Source organism: Canis lupus, chromosome 3, assembly GCF_048164855.1.
Source record: "Canis lupus baileyi chromosome 3, mCanLup2.hap1, whole genome shotgun sequence".
NCBI lineage: Eukaryota > Metazoa > Chordata > Mammalia > Carnivora > Canidae > Canis > Canis lupus.
Window position 1 is genome coordinate 75,675,167 of NC_132840.1, and position 18,566 is coordinate 75,693,732.

The following is an 18,566-nucleotide window of genomic DNA, read 5'->3' on the forward strand; positions in this document are numbered from 1 at the left end:
AGAGTTGTAAATTAAATGATAAGATGGCAGTTACAATTGCTTAGCACATACCTGGCAAATAATGAGCACTGAGATGTTAATAACGATGATAAAAGAGCCTCAGTGTTTGATTTGGTGGAAGAGTGGCGGAGATGGTAGGAGCTTCATGGGAGGGGCGGGCGGGGGACGGGTTTCTAGGGGCCATTCCTTTCTGCCCAGGATTTCCTCCTCCTCTTCCTTCCCCTCTTCCCCGCCTCTGGGAAGATCTTTATTTGGTCTCAGCGCTAGATAGATATTAATGCAGAAATGTTAAGGCTGGAGATTTCCACAGCCTTTGAATAATAGGCATTTGGAAAATTAAATATTTCTGTCAAGTCTGCCATAAATCTTGGCTGTTTAGGAAGGTGAGAAATTAAAATGCAAAACAGCCAGGGAGGGAGGGAGTTGTCCAGCCCCCTGTGTGTGGTCTCAGGGGAGGGTGGGCGGAGCACAGGGCTCCCAGCTGCAGCGGCTTTGGAGCAGGAGCAGGAGCAGGAGCAGGAGCAGGAAGGGGAGCAGGCCTGGGGGGGCGGGGTAGAGGCAGTCAGGAGAGGGTTGCTTGCTGCAGGTCCTCAGCCTGGCAGACTTTGAAGTTCAGATGGTTTTGATGGAGGCTTCCCGCTTTGTGTTCTAGATCTGCATCCAGCCTGCTCCTGCTGGGGGCTTCAAGCCTTCTTCTCTTCTTTCCCTCCTACTTTGGCCTTCCTGCCCACCCACCAGCTCACCAGCTAGGCCCCCTGCCCTCCTCCTGCCTCAGAGGAAGCAGGTGGCGCTGCTGACAGGGCACCCTTCCATTAGTTCCTTATGCTGCTGAGAGCCACACAGGAAGGGGGCAGCTCGTTCTGGGCATCCCCTGCCCCAGCAAAGGCAAATGCTGTGCATGGGTCTTGTGTAAAGAAAGGGTCTCCTGGACCACATCTCCTGGACCACACAGGGGGGCAGCCATGTATTCCCCAGGGGTCAGGAAACAGCAAAGACAAGGAGATATGGGTGAGGCCCCTTTACATAGGACACTCTGTCTTCCAGAAGAACACGGCCATCCCTACAGCTCCTTCTTCCCTCCCTAAGCCCCAGGATGGCCCAGAGACTCTCAGCCTCCTGTGTATGTATTTCTTTCCTGTCTTCTTACCCATTCACGTATCAGGACTTGACTCTTGTCTACTATACTACATACATGCGGTGTTAGGAGTGTGAATGAGTCACCAGTTTTGGGGACCCATATGAAAAGGGCTACCAGCAAAGCAAAGGCTATCTAGGGGAGAACGGCCAGGTGTGGTGTCTCAGAGCCACATCATGTTCTTCCCTTCATGCATTCACTTACTCAGAAAGCATGGATAAGCGGTTAGGACATTCCTGATATGCTAGATGCCTGGGAAATATAAGTAATAGCTAGAACAGACTATCCTACCTTGTGGGCATTGTGCTACAGCCTTTAAACACATTAATTCATTTAGCCCCAAGAATCTTAAGACAATATTATGTTTTAATAAGGAAGCTCTGATTCAGAGCAATGAAGTGGCCTTCCCAGATGGAAGAGATGAGAATCAAACCCATATCTGACTTGAAATCACTTTTGATCACTTACTAATAAGGCCTTGTTGAAAATTCGGCAGGGAGTCGGGCCTTGCTCCTAAGCAGCTCAGTGTGGGAGGCGAGCAGGTGAGTATGTTTAAGGGGGTAAACTCAGTCTTGGAAGGGAATAGGGAAGGCTTCCTGGTGGAGGTGATGCCCAAGCTGAGTCCAGAAGGATGCATAAGAGCCAGCCCAGAGAAGAAACAGAGGTAGGGTGTTATGAAGCTGAGGGAAGAGCTTCAACAAATACCCAGAACTGAGTGAGAATTTGTGTCTTGGTAACAGGAAGCAGGCAGGAACGAGGGAGAGAGAAGAAGCCGGAGAAGTGGCAGAGATCAGACACAAAGGGCCTTGTATGTCAGGCCAAAGACACCAGGAGGATTTAAACAAAAGGGAACAGGTGGAGATCCTCCGGTGGTGGTAGGGTGGCTGGGTAATAGGAGGTGGAAAAAATGAGGCTATGGCCGATTTTGTGAGAAATGTAGGCTTAAACTGAGATCTGCAAGGGTACAAACTTGAGAAACTCTAGAAGATAGAATCAGCGGGACTTAGTGGTGATTAGACATGGGGGGTGTCATGGATGAAGAAGGGAGGAGCCAGGTCTGAGAGACCAGGCTGGGCAGCATGTCCCCAGACACGTGTGGCCCACCTGCTTGGTGGCAGTGGGGATCATCATCGTGGCCCTGGGCCCCATTCTGGCCCTGTGTGGAGGAAGTGGATGCATTCTGACCACGGGCTCTGGGATGCATGTGATTATTGAGATGTCACTTATGCAGGCGGGGGTCCAGCTGGCCCAGCTCCCACCTCTCTGTCCCCTCCAGGCAAACCCCGTCTTTGTCTCTTACGAAGGAAGTAGACTCTTTCTGTACTGGACATATGGACAGTGTCATGATTGGCCTCCTTTCTTGTATGGCCTAGGGGTTGCTTGGCCAGCAGGCACTGTGCTTGGACCTAGCTTCTTCTAGGTTACTAGCATATGGCCATCGGCAAGGCAGCTGTTGGGAAGCCCCTAGTCTTGGAGCTCCAAATTCCAAGCTCCCTGACACCCTGGCTTCTCTGGGCTTTAGAGAACACCTTCTGGGGGGCTGGGAGAACTGGTGCCCAAGGAGAAGCTTGTGAAAAAGGAGATAAGACAATCCCTGTATTTCTGGGTTCTTGGGAAGAAAGCACGGTGGGTGGCAACTGTAACTTTCTGGAGACAAATGTGAATGTTTAAAAACTTGAGGAGGGCAGCCCCAGTGGCGCAGCGGTTTAGCGCCGCCTGCAGCCCAGGGCGTGATCCTGGAGATCCAGGATCGAGTCCCACATTGGGCTCTCTGCATGGAGCTTGCTTCTCCCTCTGCCTGTGTGTGTCTGCGCCTCTCTCTGTGTCTTTATGAATAAATAAATAAAAATATTTTAAAAATAAATAAAAACTTGAGGACCCCAAACGCAGTTCAGTCTTAGGCCAAAAGCTAGGCCAGCGGCTGGGAGGGAGCAACAGCAGCTATCCTGTGGGTAAAGGTGGGCTGGGTGGGTTTTGTTCCCCATCCAGTTGGCTCCCTCTCTCAGCTTAGCAGACCTAAGCATTTTTGGAACTTTCTCCTTTGGTCCTCCATCTAAGGAAATTAGATGTGGCACTGCCGGTTATCCGGCTCTGAATTCCTCTCCAACCTTTCCTGGAGCTTCAGAGAAGCCCACCTCCAGTTCAGAGAATTTATGAATCTGCCTGCCTGTTGTGCCGGGTCTGGCACCTGCCACACCTGGGACGGGGGACGCTTCCTGGGCCTACCTTGAGCCACCAGTCTGGTTTGACTCCTGACTGATGCCCGAGGGCCTGGCACATGATCTGTCCATCCCGGAGTCGGTGTGCCAGGTGTGTCTCATGAATTCAGTTCAAGCTGCGGGGGGAGCCTTGGAGAGGTTGGGAGTTGGGGCTTGGCGGCGGGGGAGGGGGTGGCCACTGGGGGGGAGCTGGGGTGGGGACGGCGGCGTCGGGGAGGGGAGGGCCCGATGGGAGGCCGCTGCAGGGCCCGGGGCTGCGAGCCTGGAGCCCCCCGCGGCCCCCTCCCCCCGCGTGCGCGCCAGGCCCGCGTTACTCTGGCAACTCGCCCCGCTCAGCCGGCACCAGGCAGCTGAATCCAGCCCCTTGTTACGGCGGAAAATGCTCTCATTGAGGCGCCCGAGCGGAGCTTCTGCCTTTTATTGCAACCGGCGCCACCGGCTTCCATTTGTAAACTTATTAGTGTGCGCGCGCGGCGAGCGGCCGGGAGCGGGGAGCCCGGAGCCCGGAGCCGGGAGCCGGGAGCGGGCGGGGAGCGGGCGGCGGAGGGGGCGGCGGAGGGGGCGGCGGCCGCCGCATGCTAATCAGGGCCCGGGGCGCCGAGGGGCGCGGGGGGCCCCGCCCCGGCCTTGCCCTCCGCCCTGCGGGCTCCGACTCCCCGGCGTCGCGCCCGGAGCGGGGTCCCAGGGCGCACGGTTGGGAAGGGCCTTAGGAGCCGGAGAGGAGACGGGTGGCTCGGGTGGGGGTGGGGGTGGGGAGGGCACGGGGAGGGGCGGCTCCCTGCGCCGCCCTGGGGGTGCCTGGTCCCCGGGCCCGGGGCTCCCTGCAGCGCAGCCCGGGGGCGCCGCCTGCGCCCCCCAGTGGTCGTGCCCGCGCCTCCTTGCTCCGCGGGGGCCGCGGGCAGGTGCGGCGCGGCGCGGCGCGGAGGTGGCGTCCCCGGAGGCCCCCCGAGGGCGCCGACCCGCGGAGCGTGGGCCTCCCGGAAGCCGGCTGCTCGGGCCCCATCTCAGGACCTCGCACAAGGGCAGCTCTTTGTTTCTCTCCGCCCCCCAGTTCCTTCTCTCCCGCCTCCTCCCCCTTTCCGGTGATGGGCTCGGTGCGGGGGCAGGGCGCGGGGGCGGGGCGGGGCGGGGGGGCTCCCTCCCAGGCCTGCCCGATCTGATCTGCTGGGGACCCCTCCCCGGGGAGCTGGCACCTGCCCCCGGCCGAGGCGGTGATGCTGGGGCGGGCGCGGGAGGACGGACAGACTGCGGAGCCCGCGTCATGCGCCCCTGGGGGGCTCCGGGAGCGCGGCGCTGCTCTCCCGCTGGCGGGCGGGGGGGCCGGCCTCCGAGGTGGAGGTGGCCGAGCCTGCCTCGTCACCACCAGCCGCTGACCTCATTAGGGCTCGGCTCCTGGAGGAGCGGGCGGTTGAAGGACCGGGAGAACCCGAGCTAAGTGGCTGCGAAGATGTGGACAGCCTCTCCGGAAAGTCGCTTTCCAATGAGCTGCTGCGTCCCCTCCTCCTTTAATTAGCAGGAGGGAGCCGGACAAGTTGTTACAACTGCAGGGAAAACGATAAAAGATGGCTTTGTATGAGTGTGGCAAATTTTATTAAACCGAGAGAAAGGGTAACTGAAACATGACAGCCGTGTGTGTAGTGCCTCCTGAATTTGTAATAACCCAATCTTGTTCTGAATCATCTCTGCGTTGGCAAACGGAATATAAAGCATTTAACAGATCCAATATTGTAGGAGGTACAACAGAGACCAGCCAGCCGAGTGGGGAGGGACAGGTAGGGGGGAAGAGGGCCTCCAACCCCGGGGCAGCCTCGGCTGGTTAATGAGACCCGAGCAGAAATACAGGGCCTGGCTCGGGGCTTTGTCTCATTAATTACTCGGGGCCCCCGGCTCTTCCTTACATCTCAATGTTTCCACTTAGAATTCAGAGGTAATATCAGGCCACAAGAGAAAACTTAACTAATAGCATATTAGTTGGTAGGGAATGGACAAAGCCATCTTTTCCTAGAGGAAGTAAAAAGTGACGACAGGAAATCAGAGGCGAGGAGCTGAGCCGCGTGGCTGCTCTGGCTTGGGGGATGAGTTTGACTCACTCCAGAACAGGGGTGACGTGCGCTCCCGAGCTGTAGCTGTGGGGTGCCAGCGGCTGTCATCTTGGTGATAGCCCTGTGCGTGAGGCCCAGACAGGTCAAGTCCTACCCCCAGGGTTTAGTGAATGGCAAGCTTGGTCTTGCACTTCGGTCCTTTAGACTCCAGAGCCTATGCTTTGCCTGTTACCCTGGGTCTCCGATTGCAGTTGACAAATGAAAAGGAGGAAAGAAATATTCTTCATTTGTAGAGGCCCTTGAATGAGGAATTGTAGCTCTCAAACTCCAGGGGACTTCAAGATCTTCTGATCTACCTAAGATATTATTTACTCATCTTTTCAGAGGAAGTGACTGGGTTCCAGAGATGTTAAGCCACCTGTCCAGGGTCACCCAGCCAGGAGATGACTGAGAGAGGAGACCGGACTGCACATTCCTTTCTACTACCGAGTAAGGCCTCAGATGCCCCATAAATCCACGCTTCATTAGAATAGGGTCTATTTAAGATGATCGCAAGTTAAATCTGTGGATAGAGCCTGACTTCTTACTCCTGCCATTTTCTGTTCTGTCCTCAGTGGAGACAGAGATGTATACCACCGTCTTTCCTGTCGCTCTTCCTAAATCTGAAGGCTGGCATTTAAATCCGACCTCTCCCCTCGCTGAAATTCTTCCTGCCAAAGACTGAGCTAGACCCTCTCAGGGGTTTCACTTCCCACTCAGGAGTGATTAACGTGTCCCTTTTCCCAGCACGGAGAGGAAATGAGCAAAGCACTTCTGTTGAAAAAGAGAGAGAGAGAGAGAGAGAGAGAGAGAGGAGACCAAAAAAAAAAAAAAAAAAAAAATATGTAACACAACCCCAGGTTCCAGTTTGGGTTTGCAAAGTGGAAAACAAAACAGAACCATTTCCCAGGTACTTTTATGTTATTGCCTCTATAATGTGCCCAAAAATATTTTCCAAGTGATTCATCTACAATCCAATAAGAACAACGGCTGTTGCTATTCGTATGAAAGGAGCCGGAGAGCATTAGTGAGCAATTTTATTTTATGGAGGGGAAGTGGCACAGGTGTTTGGAGCCATTTGCCTGAGGCATCAAGGACTGTGCCCGGGGCGTCTGTAGCTCCAGGCAGGGCAGCTGGCACTGCTGCAGGTTGGATAATACACCAACCAGACAGTACCCAATGGTTAACCTGGGACAGGACTACCCGTGGTGGAGGCTTTTAAACTTCAGTGCACTGGTCTCCTGCCACTCAAAGATCTCTTTGTAGTCTGCCGATTTTCAAAAAGTATCATTAACAGTAATAATTCACATTTGTAAGAGACTTTGTGGTTTACACTGCTGCCTTTTACCGTCGTCTGGTGCAATCTTGATAAGCACCCTGAGATTGAAACAGATACGGTCATCCCCATTTTACAGATGAGAAGACTGAGGTTTTGGAAAGTTTACTACTTTGTCCAGAATAAGAGGCTCCCTTCCCCCCCATCCCTGCCCTGCGCCCTCAGCCGTTTCCATGTGTCGGTGTCCCCCCTTGGGGATTCTTATGTTGAATTCTGATTTGGAGCCGGAGCTGTGGGCTTCCCTAACGGGTGGTGCCACGCAGTGTCAGTCACTGAGACAAGACGAAGATCCTTAGCTAGGAAACGGGAGTGGTCAGGAGGACCTCAGGGCGGCAGGGGAGAAACTCTGGGCCCTGCGCTGGTGACTACAGACTTGGAGGAAGCTGGGCACGGGGAATGGTGCTGTCTCCGTGCGGCGGGCCGTGGCTAGGAATGGTGAACAGGGAACCTCGGAGAGGATCTAAGTGGATGCACAAAGGCCAGATTGGGTGGATGAGTGTCCCTCTTGTTCCTTTCCCTTTCATATTTCCAGACCGTTAGAAAAGTCTTAATTAATCATTCCAGTCTCATCAGAGGTGCTTTTGGGATTAAGGCGAAGGACCTGTGTCTGTAGCAAAGCACTCCTTGGAACGGGTGGTGGCTGTTTCTTACCCACCCTACCTTCTTGGTGTCAGCGATAATGAGTGGGACAAGGTGAATCTTAGGGGACAGGGGTCAGGGGAAGAAGAGCCCGCTGCCTGCCTCACTGGGAAGCCTCCTTCCCCTGCCAACCAGAGAAGGTCGGCGCTTGAGGCTTTTGAAACCTATTGTACACAACATGAATTTACTTAACACTTAACTGCACCCTTGAAAATGATTAAGATGGTACATTTTATTTTGTGTATTTTACCAATAAGAAAAATAACTAGTTGTAACAATTGCTCATGGTTTATAAATCAAAAGGCTCTAACAATAAATGGTATTTCTCTGCCCTACCCTTCCCTAACCCCTCAGGCTCCCCTCTTGGAAGCAATGGCTTTCCACATTTTATCTGTTTCTTCTGACATTTACATATCTCTAGAGTTCTAAATAATATGTATGTATAGTTTAGCTTAATGCATTAATTATATTATCAATTGACTTTCTATTTATGCTAATGAGGATTTAGTTCTCTTACACTGCCATCCCCTCTGATTCTCACCCTCTATATAGAGTATTTAAATTCTAGTTAAATCAATAGTCAGGATTTACATTGTGCCTGTTTGACTATTATTCACAGCTGACTATTATATTATGGTTATGTTTCTTTTTATTTTTTTCTTTTCCTGAAGTTAATAACCACCTTGTTCTGCTTAATTTTTTTTTGCTTTAATTTTCTTTGTACTTACCAATAGCCTCTGAGAATAATCTTCCTGAAGGTCAGTCTCATCAGACAATCGGTCAGTTCTGACACGTGTCTCGGAGACTTTGCTTCTGGACACCGCTGTAATGTCTGGTTGGCTTTGCTCCTAGGCCTGTGGTGCGGCTGTCACCGTAGGACTTCCCTCTGCTCTGGTCCCAGGAATTCCCTTCTCCTTTTTGTAATATACATTCCTCCTTTCTAGGACCTTGCATCCTCTCTTTTTTTGATTTGCTCCATTGTTTTGATGGAGCACATTTACCAGGAGTTTTCTCAGGTTCGGAAGATGTATGCAGCGTCCAGAGGGCTGGTGAGGACAATCCATGGTGTGGTGCTAACACGCTCTGGGCTGCTGCCTTTTGCACCTGGGGCACTGCCATCTCCTATTGCCTGTGTAGGATCTCCTGCTTTCTGTAGCCCCCCTTGGCCATTTTTTCCTATCTTTTCATCCTGCTAAAGGACTTTGATTTTTAGGAAGGCAGGGCCCTCACACATGTCACACTATGAAGGGGCAGCACTGTGACTTGAACCCAGATCTGTGGGCTCAAGTCCAGTGCTCTTCTTCGGTCTGCGCTGTGATCTGACCACCTTCTACCATAGCCAGGACCCATGCTCCCTGGTCTTTGCCACTCGTCAGCCACCTGGCCTCACCTAACATCCCTCCCCTCTTTTCCCATTCCTCCCTTGCCAGCCCCATTGTTGATGTGTGCCTCTCCAGCGCCCTACACCTGTGCCTGGACCCTGTCCAGGGCATGGTCTCCCCATGGGAAGCCCCAGGGTCTGTGGGACGGCCTGGTGTTTTATCCTTTTCTGGGTAGCAGGGTCTGCTTGGTGTTGGAGAATGTGGTTTATAAGGATGGAGGCCATCACTGCCTCCTCCCTTTGTCTGCCACACAGCCCTCCTTGCTCATGCTCCTTTGAACTAGCAGGAGGTCAGAGGAAGGGATCCCCTCTACAACATGCCTGGTCACCTTTGCCTGGAAAAATTCAGATCTGAATCAAGCAAGGGAAGGCATAGTGCATCGGGGAGAATGTCAGGCTCTTCTCTCCATCCAGTCCCTTGTAACTCAGTAGGTAAGAGCGTGTTGTGACAGCAGTTGGGGCGGGAGAGCTGGTCCTCCTCCCAGGCTGTCTCTGGAAGGATTTGCCTGGCCTGCTGAAGGAGGCTGCAGGCTCCCTGCCCTCCCTCATCCCCTCCTACAGCATTGCCTTCCTTGGGAAGTTTTCCAGGCAGAGTGGAAGCAAGATGGCCAGGGATGCCAGAAGTCATGCATAAGTAAAATCCACAGATAATTCCCAAGCTCTGCTTTAGCCATTAATTTTCATCTTCCCGCAAAACCTTTCTCCAAACTGCCAAAAGGAAAAACACTGATTGATTTGTGACTTTCCCCCTTTACGTTTCCTCTGCTCCCTCCCTCTGCTTCTGATTGAGAGATAGAAATTAGCTATGAAATGACCCAAGGAAGCCCATTAGACATTCTGCAAGAAGACAGGAAAACAAGAGGCCTCAGTAATCCATAAATTAGATACTTAGGCCCAAAGCCATTGGATGTGATTCTGCGCTGTTTACTCATTCATTCATTCCTTCACTCCATGCTATATTCTGGATTGAATAAAGGTCTAGGTTCTGGTGTGATGAAATCATGGCATCTCACCTCATGTTTGAGGTAGTTGAAGTGTGTTTGAGGCAGTGTGACCTCTTGCAGATTGTAGTCACCCCAAGGCCCTGAGCCCAGCTGGTTTTGCTCACATGGTATGGGGTCCTCCGGGTACGGCTTGGGCTGCAGGACAGGCAGCTTGCTCAGAGTGAGAGCCCCATAAATGTTTGTTGTTGATGGTGATGCTCGATCAATAAAGCTAATCCTGCCATTGTCATCAGGGGATAAATCAGTACTCGTGTGTGTGAGAATTTCCCCTTGAACGTGTTTCTGAGGATGCTCAATCAGACTCTTTATGGTTTCCAAGAGCTGGGGCATGATAAAAAGGGCCTTGGCAATCTGCTGCTGTGGAGAAGTTGAGCCGAAAACAGGGAGGTCGGGATCCCTGGGTGGCTCAGTGGTTTAGCGCCTGCCTTTGGCCCAGGGCCTGATCCTGGATACCTGGGATCGAGTCCCACGTTGGGCTCCCTGCGTGGAGCCTGCTTCTCCCTCTGCTGTCTCTCTCTCTCTCTCTCTCTCTCTCTGTATGTCTCTCATTAATAAATAAATAAATAAAATCTTAAAAAAAGAAAACAGGGAGGCAATGAACTAGTCAGAGCCCCACTGTTCACCCAGGCTACCCCACAGCCTCCGAGGACCCTGGGCTTCCACTCAGCAATCTTGAGCTCAAGCTTGTGGGTTTTTTGATGGCAGCTCAATTCTCATCTCTCTGGGTGGGAGGAGGAGGTAGACGTGAGGATGGATCGTTGGCACTGGAACACTTGGGAATCAGAACGGTTGAGTGCAGGTGTGTAAGAGGGCAGGCCAGGAGTGGGCAGGGGAGCAGCTCGGGCTGGACCTGGACTCAGCGGGCCGTGGGCTTGGCTGCCACAGACAGTATGTGTGCGTGAGTGTGAATCAGGAGTCAGGGAGCCACTGGGGTCCAGGATTTGGGGTTCAGGCCCTGCTCCCAGCCCCTTCTGTGTGTGTGGGTGGCCTGGACTGACAGCTCCGCCTGTGCTCGAGCTCTGGCTCTTCAGTTCCTAGAGGCCTGGTTGGAAGGTGGCTGAAGCGCAGCTGATGGTAAGGCCTTGGGACTCCTGCTGACTCCCCTCCACTGGCTCAGGGGTTGGAGGTGTCACAGCCCTGAGAACATCTCTTGTGACACATCCTCTCACCTCTGGGACCAACCCCAGGGCCTCTAGGACAGACTATCCGATGCGAGATTTAGTTCTCTGTTACGTATCTTCTCTCCAGCCTTACTGTGAGCTTCCTGAGAACAAGTCATGAATGTCTTCCCTAGTTCAAACATGCCCTCACATGCACCAGGCATGCGGCAGGGGCTCCGTAAGTGCTGGTGAATAGAGCAGGGGCCACATTGCGTGGTTGTGCCTGAATGGATGGGGGCAGCCCACTAAGCAGGTATCTAAGCTGGAGCCGCTGGGCAGGATGGACCGCTATGGTTTAAGGTCTTCTCCCAGGGAGGGGATGGTGGGGCGGGGGGCGGTGATGATCATGAGCAAACACTGACAGAGCCCGAAAGAATGCCTTACACAGGTTCCCTCATTTAATTCCCCCCTCCTCATTTAATTCTTAGTATAGCCCTAAGAGGCAGGTATTCTTTTTTTTTTTTTTTAAGCTTTTATTTATTTGTGAGAGAGACACAAACTGAGGTAGACACATAGGCAGAGGGAGAAGCAGGGTCCATGCAGGGAGCCTGATGCAGGACTCAATCCCAGGATCACGACCTGAGCCAAAGGCAGATGCTCAACCACTGAGCCCCCCAGGCACCCCGAGGCAGGTATTCTTATTACTCTAAGAATGAGGGAGGAAACGGAGTCATCCTGGCTCACTCCTGTGCATTTTCCACTTCTCTTCCTTTGTAAAGGCTCTACTACCCTCTACCTCCCTGTCACTGCATTTCTCACTCCTCCTGGCTATTCGCTTGTCCCGCTTCCCTAGGATGGGCCGTAAGTTCTGTCTGGGCAGGGACTGGGCCTGTCTTGCACATATTGAACCCCTGGCACCTGGCATACAGTTGGTATGGCGGAGATGCCCCATAAATGTCCTTGAACGAATGAACGAGCAGATCGTGAGAGCATCACTTCCTGTCCCTTGAAGCTCTCCACTGGTCTGCGGGGAGGATAGCTCTTCTTCTGTGTCACCCATAGTGCCTGCTGAGTAGAAGGGTGGTCCAGAACCAGGTACCTCTGTTTAACCCATGTCTGTTGAGCACCTACTGTGCGCCTAGGTCCAAACCGAGTGCCAGGAAAGGGGTCCCTAATATCAAGGTGTTTCCAACATCTTCTACAAAGACATCCCTTAACTTGAATTTCTCCTCAAGCTCTCCTGTGCTTTTGGGGAATTACCCCCACCTTGCCTTCTGTGAGTTCTAGGAAGGGGTGAATGAGCACCATTCTCAGCAGCTTTCTCAGCCTCGGAGGACCCCGTGATAGCCACCACCCCTCATGTAGACCAGCCGAGATGATTCAGTTATGCACATTAATGCTGGGATCCTTTGCTCGCTCCTTTTGAGGACATGAGTACTTTTTGTGAGATCTGAGGCGTCTGAGTTTTCTGCTCAGCCCATGGCAGGCCGAGGGTACTTTCCATGTACTGTCTCCAGCGTCTTCTCCTCTGTCACTGCCCAGACACTGCCTTTGACCTGATGCAATTTTCACACCTTATTCAGTGGCTCCTCATGGAACTCATCCACATCACTTCCCTCTGAAGCCTGCATCTTCCCACCATCTTCCAGGCTTTCTTTGGAATATCCCACTGGAACATTTTTGCAGGAAATAGAGGGTTTTCTGAATGGGGTGTGCTTGTGAGAGTGTGAATGTATTTGGGGCATGTGCCTCACACACCGCCCCAGGCAGAATTGTATATTCACCTCCTGCTCTTGGCCAGTTCTCTGCCATTTTCCCCCCAGACACCACCAGCCTTTCTGACCTCCTACTTGGCACCACCGGGGATGTGACTCCAGGTAGGCATCTAGCACCCTCCGCCCTCACCTTGTGCTTATGAACTGAATAGCAGAAAGCTCTTGAAGGGGAACCTGAGCAGAGTGGCTCAAACGTGGTCCACATGGCATTTTGCTGCTGCTGGAAGACGCAGCCCCTTGTATTTTTGAGGAGGCGACCATAGGAAAACAGAGTATGAATGGCCATAATTTCCTGGGCTCCTCAGCAAATTTGTATTTCATTCTGATTATTGAATGTGTTGCCTAATTGTAGCTATAAAAAGGAATAGTCCATCTTCCCCATGAAAGCCTGGTGCTGGCTAATTGTTGTTTAATTAGTTGATTCCAGTGGTCGAGGGGTGAGTTTGGAATTACAATTACAACTCCTATTATTTCAGGGAGATTGCTGAATTAATTAGTGGGACAATAGGATTCCTCATTGTTGACATCTTAAGAATCCACAATATAACTTTCAAATGGGTTGCAATAATGGAATTTGGTAAGAGATTTATCTTGTCTGCTGGCCAAAGCTGGACTTCAGGAGGACTGGGGCCTCCCTGACTGCCCCCCTTCCCAGGGGACGGATGGGAGTATGGAGAGGCAGGTGCTCTTGGTGAGAGTTTTGACTGGCCAGACGTGGTGGAGGAAGCAGGGAGGGATCACACACCTTTGGTTGGCTTTCTCATGACCTGAGCGGGTGGAGGCCAAAGGTAATGTAAGATGAGAGAGAAGAGGAAGGAAAGGGTCCAGCCAAGAACGTGTAGGGTTTAATTCAAGGTCAGTGAAGAGGAACTTTGCTTATAGCTCTGATGATCATGGATAGCCACGTTGGCCAGGGGCAAGAGGCAGTGCTTCTGGAAGGCAGGCCCAAGTGGTGACAAGGCCAAGGTCATGCAAGGAGCTCTTGGAGCTGGATGGGTCCTCGTGAGCCCGTGTTCCCTAAGCCTCTCTGTGACCACCAGCCTGTGCTGGGCCAGGGACAAGGTTGGTGGTTGTTTGGTTCCAGGTGACCTTCAGCTTCCTGCCTGAGATCTTACCTTAGCTCCCTCTGGGCATGCCCAGGTTAGGATGGGAGCTGGGCAGACTCTGCTCCCTCTCCTTCCTTGTTATTTCCCCCCTCTCCCCAGGAGTCACCAGCAGCATCTTCCACTCTGGATATAAAAGAGAAATATTGCACTGTAGCTTCAGCAAGAGAGGTGATAATGAGGATATAGGAGAAACTGTTTATCCAGGTAGTTAATGTATGAATCATCCTGAAGGTCACGTGGTATCTCTTTCGAAGAGACATTCCTACCCCAGCCTCAGCCGCACACATGGAGCAGTGGGGCAGGGTACAGTTCTGTCCCGGATTCTGGATCTTGTGGAATTGGAGCCTGGAGACCTTAAGCAAAAGCCTGGGATGGAGGTGGGGGTGGTGGTGAGTGGGCTGTGGCCTCAGAGGAGAGCAGGAGGGGGTGAGGTCCTGTGGAAAGCGCTGAATGGGATGTTGGAGATCTCCTGGTTTAGAAGGACCTTCTTCCTTCAGGTTCTGAAGACAGTCTCCCAGTGAAAGCTGGATGGGAGCTCGTTCCTGACCCCGTGTCCTGGGTGTGCATCTTCTCCTCCCCCCCTCCCCCCCAGCATCCCACTCTGCACTTCCAGGGCTAGGCGTCCTCCAAGGGGACAGAGGGCCTGGAGTTTCTTGGAAGGCAGACCATTAAGATTTAATGGGACATTTCCTGCCAGACCAGGGGATTGTAAAATGCAACTAATTAAGATAGCTGGGGGATCTAGTCATTTCGCCTGTCGGCTAGCAAAGGCCAGACGTGAAATTATGCCAGTCCCTGCTCTCCTCTCTGCAGCCCTCCCCAGCCTCACCGCTGGGCTGCAGCTGGGCTGCCCCGGAGCAGCTGCTGGACGGCGCCCCTCCCCTCCGGCGGCCAGGTGTGCAGCGCAGCCCACACGGGGTAGGTAGCGGCGCCGAGGGCTTAATGAGGAACGCGATGCCGAGCAGGGTCCAGGCAGCCACGAGTCCCTGTGTGTGCACAGACTCCATGGCTCTGGCCCTGGGGACCAAAGCCGCAGCCCCGGCATCCTTTTGATCCCCTTGATCCCCTGCAGCGGGTTTTCCAGAGCCTTGATCTGTCAGGATCCTGTCCTTTTGGCAGAGTGAGCTGAGCAGCTGAAGGAAGTGGCTTGGAGAAGGAGTTGCGGTGTGCGAGTGAGTGCATGTGTGTGCATGTGTGTGCATGCGCGTGCGAGAGACAAAGAATCAGAGACAGGCAGACAAAGGGAGAGGCGGCAGACGGGGAGAAGGAGAGAAATGAGGCCGGGAGCAGGGAAGTAGAAGAGCAGTGGTTGCCTTCCCCAGGGCAGGGACATTTGGTCAAAGCTGGTCTCGTCTGTGAGTCTACACCCACAGGAGCCTAGAAATGAGGACACGGAGGGACAGAGGTGGGCACAGCCCATATTCCTCTGGGGCTCCCTGGTCCGCGCCTCCACTCTCGGGCTGACAGTGCGCTGGATTAAAGACGCCCAGGAAGCCAGAGAGAGGCGGGAGTTTAGAGCTGCCCGTAGGCATGTGATGGAAAGCTCTAGATGTGGACTCCAGAAGGCTCTGCCTCTTACAGTGGGTGTGACCTCTCTGAGGTCACATAAAAGTGAGGGTGCTATTGCCAGCCTCACAGGGTTGTCTTGGGTGTTCATGAGGCACCACAGCCAGGACTTCTGGGACGTACCAGGTACCCAGTGAGCTGACGTCAGCCACCTTCCCTTCCTCCTGTAAAAGAGGTGCCTGATGCAGTGTCAGATACATGCTTGGCTTTTACTACTAACCTGGTATAAGCAGCCTCTGGAACCTGAGAACCATTTGGGAGCTGCGCAGCAGGACGTGGGGCTGGGCCCAACGTGCCAGCAGGTCCCTAGGGGCCTGCCATGTATTCCTTTCTTGCGTGGCTCAACTTGCCCATCTCCACAGGTACTCAGAATGAAAGGTGGGGACGGTTGCTAATGCCACGAGCTCCCCAGTGGTTGGATTTGAGCCCTGGCTCTGCCACTCAATGGCCATTGCAAGCTCCAGGTTACTATTCCACCCAGAGTGGGGGTGAGGGCGGGACATCCCGCGGGCAGTGCTGTGCCTGCCCTGTGTCTGGGTTACCTCCCACCCCGAGGTGAGTGCCGGGAAGGCTCGGAGGCAGACTCCTTCCTGAGGATAACAGTAGGCCCAAGCAGCATTTGTGATGTACCTACCGTGTGCCGGGCCCTGCCCTGGCACGGAGGATTCCGAAGAGGCTAAGGTTGGCATGATGACACTCTAGTGGAGTAAGGATGACCAGGGGTGAGTGAGGATGATCAGGATGTGATACGTGTCATGATGAAATGAAAACCCTGGGACGGATGAAGTGTGGGGGTGCAGGGTGAGGTGGGGGGCTTTTTAAGGGGACCCGATGGGGCACCTTTCTGAGGAGGTGACAGTTTAATGCTTGGACCCGGAAGGTCAGAAGGAGCCCTCCACACAGAGGTCAGGGCAGAGCCTTCCTGGTGAAGGGAATGAGGCTGGAGCAAAATCCCCCACGTGGGGCATGCTTGGTGTCCTCGAGAGATAGAAAGTGGCCTGAGTGGCTGGCTCGTGGCACATGAAGGGGAGGGTGTGTGGGGAGGCCAGAGCTCCAGGCGCGGCCTTGCAGGCTGGGCAGGAATTCGGATTTTACTCTCAAATGAGATGAGAAGACAGCGGAGTTTTAAGCAGGGAGTGACATAATCTGATTTATATTTTAAAAAAGTAGTTCTGACTACTCTTTAAGAATACGTTTTAGGGGAGGAAAAATGAAAAACTGACGTAGCAGGCTGGCTGCGAGCTGACGGTGGCTTGCACACAGGGCAGCCCCGGCAGCGGCAGATAGATGTCCCTTGGGCAGGATCCAGATATGTGTGCTCTCCTTGTGTTATTGAGGTACACTTGGCATACGTTAAAACTCACCGTGTGGTGCGAAGCTCTGTGAATTTTGATGCGTGCGCACACTGTGTGACCACCGCCACACAAGATACGGGACGTTCCCGTCACCCCACAAATTCCCCTATGCCCATTGTCAGCCTCTCCCCCACCGCCCACCCCTGCCAACCGCTGATCTGGTTCTGTCCCTCTGGGTTTCTCTTTTCTTTTCTTTTCTTTTTTTTTTTTCTCTGTAGAATCAGCAGTAATGTGCCTCTTTTATTATGATTTTAATTTTTAAAAAAAAATTTTTTTTTTTTATTTATTTATGATAGTCACACAGAGAGAGAGAGAGAGAGGCAGAGACATAGGCAGAGGGAGAAGCAGGCTCCATGCACCGGGAGCCCGACGTGGGACTCAATCCCGGGTCTCCAGGATCGCGCCCTGGGCCAAAGGCAGGCGCCAAACCGCTGCGCCACCCAGGGATCCCTTATTATGATTTTAATAGTTCGTCTTCCCTCTTTCTCTTAGTCCATCTAGCTAAAGGTTTGTCAAACTCGTTAATCTTTCCAATGGGTTTCTCTTTTCTAAAGAAAAGTCACGTAAATGGAATCCTATAGTTTGTGGCTTTTGGAACCTTAGTACCATGTGTCCCTTTCACTTAGCGCAGCCCATCTGAGAGCCAGCCATGCTGCCACAGAAATGCGGAGCTCACTCCTTATTGCTGGGTAGTATTCCAGTCTTTGAAAATACCAATTTTTTCATTCACCACTCAAAGGACGTTTGGGCTGTTTTCCATGTTTGGCAATTTCAAGTAAAGCTGCTGTAAGCCATCGAGTACAGGTTTTTATGTGAACTAAGTTTTCATGTCACCAGGGTCATGTCACCAAAGAGTGGAATTGCTGGGTCATCAGGTCAATGTATGTTTCACTTCGTTAGCCCTGTTTTTCTGCGGTACAATTTTGCATCCCCACTAGCAAGGTATGAGAGCTCTAGTGGCCTCGAGTGCTCGCCAACACTTGGTATTGTCCTTTTTTAAAAAAAATTAAAATTCTGTCCTCCATTCTAATAGATACATAGTGAGTGATATCTCATTGTGGTTTTAATTTTCATGTCCCCAAGGACTAATGGTATCAGTATCTTTTCATCTGCCTTTTTGCCTTTCCTCTATCTCCTTGGGTGAAGTATCTGTTTAAGTTTTTTGTACATTTTTGCATTGTTTGTTAGTTTTCTTATTATTGAGTTTTGAGAGTTCTTTATATATTTTGGATGTAAGTTCTTTATCAGATATGTGATTTGCACATATTCTCTCCCCTCTCTGGCTTGTCCTTTCATGCTCACTCACTCTGGCTTGCTCTCTCTTAAATCACAAGACCAAGGATATTCATGAAAATAGAACAAAGACTAAAGCAAACATAATTCTTTTATCACAGACCACTCCTCTGTTGGCATTCAGAGAATGGTTTCAGAAGACAGCCTCTATGAGAATCTTATCTTGATGGTCCAGATTTTGTAGTTTCTATTTTTTTTAATTACAGTAAAATACACATAACACAAATTTAGTATCATAGCCATTTTTAAGTGTACAGTACCATAGCACTAAATACATGTACATTATTGTGTAACCAGTCTCTAGAGCTCTTTTTATCTTTCAGAACTGAAATCTTACACCCATTAAGCAACAGCTCTCCATTCCCAGCTCCCCCAGGCCCTGGCAACGACCATTCTTTCTGCCTCTCTGAATTTGGCTGCTCATTAAGTGGAATCCTACAGTATTTATCCTTTTGTGACTAGCTTATTTCACTTAAGATAGAGTCCTCAAGGTTCATCTGTGTTATCACATGGGACAGATTTTCTTCCTTTTTAAGGCTGAATGATATTCCAGTGTATGTATATGCCACATTTTTT

General features: G+C 52.0%; 1 protein-coding gene across 2 annotated transcripts in view; it reads left to right on the top strand.

The window, feature by feature from the left end:
* The window catches only part of GRIK4 (glutamate ionotropic receptor kainate type subunit 4), a 423,105-nt gene that overhangs the window by 42,903 nt on the left and 361,636 nt on the right, over positions 1-18,566 (top strand). For both annotated transcript variants that reach the window (XM_072822392.1, XM_072822393.1), the window contains exon 2: positions 5,781-5,885. The gene's annotated coding sequence lies outside the window, so the exon portion shown is untranslated. The remainder of the gene's footprint in view (positions 1-5,780; positions 5,886-18,566) is intronic.